The sequence below is a fragment of the Oryzias latipes genome, chromosome 16 (genome assembly GCF_002234675.1).
Source record: "Oryzias latipes chromosome 16, ASM223467v1".
NCBI classification, from domain to species: domain Eukaryota; kingdom Metazoa; phylum Chordata; class Actinopteri; order Beloniformes; family Adrianichthyidae; genus Oryzias; species Oryzias latipes.
Window position 1 is genome coordinate 29,011,010 of NC_019874.2, and position 5,007 is coordinate 29,016,016.

Consider the following 5,007-nt stretch of genomic DNA (forward strand, 5'->3'; position numbering starts at 1 on the left):
GGGGGGGGTTTACCTCACCTCACCTCTGAGGCTTTCATCACAGACTTTGGGGGCTGGGGGGGGGGCTCAGACAGATGGATGTAAACGTGGTTTCGGACCCATCTGGGTTTGTTTGGTTTCTTTATTTGCAGTGTGTTTTTGTAACTTTTGTGTCGTGCTTTCTCTGTATGAGACAAAAAAAAAGGAAGAATTCTTGTCGACCTGTTGAAATATTTTAATTTGGATTTTATTTTTGTACCCACATGACGGCGTTTATTCTGTTTTGTTGTGAGCTGAATGCAGGAATGTCGGAGGGACGGGGAGGGAGGTGGAACTGCTGATAAAGCGGGGAGGGGGGGGGGGTTGATCAGCTGTTGTTGTAGTGGGGTGGGGGGGTGTTTGGACCTCTGTAAACTCTCAAACTGTTTCCCACCTCCATCTCCATAGTGACTGTCCTGTGATGCGCTGTGCAGAGGAAAACAAATCTACGTGTGGCCATGCATTAAACAATAAAGATAAACTTGGATGATGATGATGATGAAGATGATGCTCTCTGTCTCTGTTAACAGCAGAAAACATGAAAAAGGTGAAGGTGAAGCTGCAGCTCGACTGAAGGAGAACAGGAAGTTGGAGTTGTCCTTAACATTATATTTATTTTTAATATGCCTCTCCCCCTCAGTATGATCTGTTATTAGATCTTTTATAATTATCTTAATGTTTTGTAATCTATGTAGCCTTTTTTTTATCAGTAAGTATTTTAAATTATTTTAATTGATCACTCATCTACAAAAACGTCAGGACACCATTTCCCATAATGCATTGTTTTGTAGTCAATATGCGGCTTTCAGTCAGTGCAGTACTAAATTTCCAAGCTTAGGTTGGCGCCTTGCTCCCGCCCCTTTCTGGTGATATTTTTGTTATGATTTACAGGTGATGTTGGAGCAAAAACAGAAACATACGTCACTCACCAGGTGATCTGGGCAGCGTTCCGTCCACCTGGGTGATCTCAAACACGCTTAATGTGCATCTTGGCTGCACTTATTTGCTGTTGCCAACATGAATTTCCATCCGTTTGTGAGCCTTTCTCTGATCTCCGGTATTGGCGTTGATTGTTCTGATCTCCAATCAACAGCGGCCTTCTCTTTTACGAACCACAGTTTGAATTCAACTATAAAAATATAGGAGTGGCTGACCGGCTGCTCTACAATAACTTCTGACCAGGGTTTAAATGTGCAAAAAGTCATAAAGAAAATCCGAAAATGGTTACTGAATATTTTTTCTCTTTTACTGATTTGTGTTTTAAAAAGTAAACATAAAAAAACATAGAACACAGACTCAAAATTGGGAGAACATACTCTCTGACTTATCCACCTTCAACTTCAACAAGTCCAAGTACAGTTCAGATTACTGACAATCATCTTCATCCAGTCTCAGCTGTTTGGGAGGAAGTGCTGCCAAGTGTCCAGCAATAAGAAGAAGACCAGGGAAGCCATGTTCAGAAGATCCCATTGATGGAGGTTACAGAACTGTAAAATTTAAGTTTTCTTTTGTGTTTAATAGTTATAATTCAACTGTGTTAACCGAACTGTGTTAATAAGGACATTTAAATCAGAAAACAGCAGATATAGAAGACTGAATAAACAGAAACGTATTACTGATTTATTTACTTACTTATTGATTTTTTTATTTGCTTATTTTATTTTAATTGAGTTTTATAAGTACATTTTGTACAGAAAACAGTTGATAGAGTATAGTTAATGTTCCATACAAATTTACCGCCTCTCAGACACAAGGTGCGTGCGTGCGTGCGTGTGTGTGTGTGTGTGTGTGTGTGTGTGTGTGTGTGTGTGTGTGTGTGTGGGTGTGTGTGTGTGGGGGGGGGGGTGTGGGTGTGTGTGTGTGGGTGTGTGTGTGTGTGTGTGGGTGTGTGTGTGTGTGTGCGCGCGCCCGCGCGTGCTAAAGTTGCGGCCCAGCCTCAGCTAGACCCCGCCTTCAGTGGCCCCCAGGTAAATTGAGTTTGAGCCCCCTGATGTAGAGGAGAGATGGAGGCAGGTGATTCGCTGTGGCCATCCTTTGACGGAGCAGCAGAAATACAGCCAGACCGGATCTTTGTCTCCTTCAACTACTATTGCGACCCCCCCCCCCCCCCCCCCCCCCCCAGCATCAAGTTACTACATGTTACTAGAGCTTCACCAAACCTTTATTTTAAAAATAAAGTTTCTTTTGTTTCTCCACATCGCCCTCTTTATGAAAAGACCAACAACTCAAACTAAAACATGCACACACAAAAAAAAATTAACTGGTAACTTTTTTGTGGTAATGGAGATTAAATTCTTTATTTAACTGCTTGAAATTTTGCATGAAGAGCTTAACTTTGGCGCTGTAGCTGCATAGGTCAGAACAACTGTCTCAAACAGACACAAATCTGGCATTTCCTACAAAAACGCTTCAAAAATGTTGCCGTTTAGTGGAGTTTCTCAACTTAGCTTTCTGTTTTACAGTATTCAGCATGAATAATCATGTTTTTCAAGATTTGGAGCCCGGTTGAGGCAGAGGATGTAGAAAAACCTTGTTTAGATGCAGAGAGAAGTTTTTCTTTCAGTTTAAATCTACAGTAAACTCGAAGGGAAACCAAAGGGCGTAGCATGACCTCCAGAGACATTAAAGGTCATCTTCAGGGTCAAAGTCCATTAGGAGGCAAAGTGGACTTCACGATGCCTGACGCGTCACTATGGAGTCACGGCCAGCCAAATGTGGCCTGTTCTGGGAAATCACCTGATTGACTTTAAAATAAATCAAGTTATAAGGAAATATTGGGCTACTTCAGTCGTGTTTGGTGTCTTCTAAAGAGTTATCTGAAATCTGTGGAATCTGAGCAGCAGCTGTGGGGTTTGTTTTGTAGCATTTCTAAGTGAACATTTTGGATTCTGGGGAATTCGTTTCTTTTAAACGCCTCTTCCTACCCACTATAAAACCAGAGAAAGATCAGTTTACTTTGTCTTAAAGCTTCAAAACTGACAAATGATGACCTTTCTTTTTCACAGGACTGTAGTAAACGTGATCTGAATCCCTCTCTGCTCCTCTTGCGAATCCTTTGGAGGGCCTCTTGTCTTTTTCTCTCAAAGTAGGTCTCCATGTTTCCTTTTTTTCTCCTCTTTCGTCTGTCTTTTGTGCTCCCCGTCTGTCCCAGGCTCGGAGCCCACCACAGAGTGAACTCTGAATAAGCAGTCCCCTGGCAGCGGCAGTGCTGTAACAACAGAAGACGGCTGGCACCGGTGCTGGCCCAGATTTTTTTTTTGCTGGGTAAGTGGGTTGTAGACCTCTGTGACCCGCTGCACTCCCTCTCTCGCTCTGCAGGGCTGTGGAGCAGACTTTAGCAGCGGGCTGCTGGGATGAGGAGTTCAGACCAGGACCAAAACCTTCATTTGAGCCTTGAAGTGGTCTGAAGGTGGTCAGCTGAAGGATGTCCACACAGGGGTCCGTGCTGGCACTGGGGAAGTGCCTCGCCTGTCTGGAGTTCATGCGTGAGTTCCTCTGGATTGGTGTTGGTTTCATTATTCTTTTCAAAGGTTTTTACTTGACTCTGGACTGGGACAGAACGAGCGTTGTTTCTGTGCCCTGTGCAGCGCCTCATAGAGCATCCAGTGGTGTTTTCTTTACTGCAGGAATGTGCAGATCGGCAGATGGATCAGAGAAGGCTGCTGGGCAGTTTTGATCAAATTGTAAAGTCTTTGTTTTTTCTCCTCTGGTCTCTTCTTCCTGCTTTGGACCGAATGTTCTTCTGCAATAGTTTAGAAACGTCTCTTCCTGTCCTCCCAAAGAACCCCTGCAGCATTTAGCTCACATGTGTCTGACATGCTTTAGGGCTGGTTTAATCGGTAACTGAAGTTTGCTGTTTTCTTCTCTCCTGCAATAAAAGATCCAGCTTTTTGAATAAATCTCTGCAGAGTTCGACTGATTTTAAACTTCAAAATTTCAACTTCTAGGCCTCATTAGGTTTAATTGTGGCCCCAATGGCTTTGTACTGGTCTGTGACCCACATGGTTGCCTGATGCTATTTGAACTTATATGTCCCAACAGACAGTTTGGACCGAAAGCTTACTGGAAAAAGCAGATTTGGGTCAGAAATGTGGTTGACTTTGTTTTGATTTTATTAGAACTCAAATTTGGGCTTTATTAAGGTTGATTGACATGTGACTGCACCCATAGGTAGACTGACTTTACTTTGTCCTGGCTAATTGCCATTTTTTATTTAATTTTTTTGTCTGGGTTGTTTGAGTGGGCGGAGCAAGCTCCAGTCAACCTGTTTTCAATGTGCAGAAAAAAAGTCACATTAGAGACGGTTTGTCTACTGGATAAATGTCTATGTTCTCCTTCATATAAATGCTAACTGCTTTGTACCCAAGTACAGGTAAAAGTCCACCATTGTAACCAAAAAAAAAAACATTGTAACTCGACCTGTTCTTAAATTAAAGAAAAGCAAATTGTTGCAGTTCTTCAAATGACCAGCAGGGGCTGGTTTAAAGAGGGATTTCCTATTGACTTCAATGTCCTAAAGACTTTAGAAAAGAAATAAACAAATGGACAGTTTGACTTAAAAAGAAAATCATGTGGGGTTTTTTTCTCTCTATCTTTTCTGAAACTTTGCTTGACAGTTTCAGCCATTTCAATAGAAACTATTACAAATAATTGACATCTCTGTGATGTTAATGGGATTCTGTAGCTGTGATGAGTTTAATCAGGTTTATACATTTAGACAAAGCATAACAATGAAAGTTAACCTTTTATTAAGCTGTAAACAGGCACAGAACTAGTATACAAACAGAGCTCAGTGTCCGTAAAGAGCAGAACATGAACAAATTCAATTAGAAGTGAGCATACAGAACAAAAAGTGAACAGCAGAACAGACCGACTACATTTATTGAACAGGTGAGCTGAATGTTTATGGATAACGTTACAAATGCTTGGAGGCTCATTTGTTTGATTTATGATTTATTAATGTTTTATTCATTGATGGGTGGCTTGCAG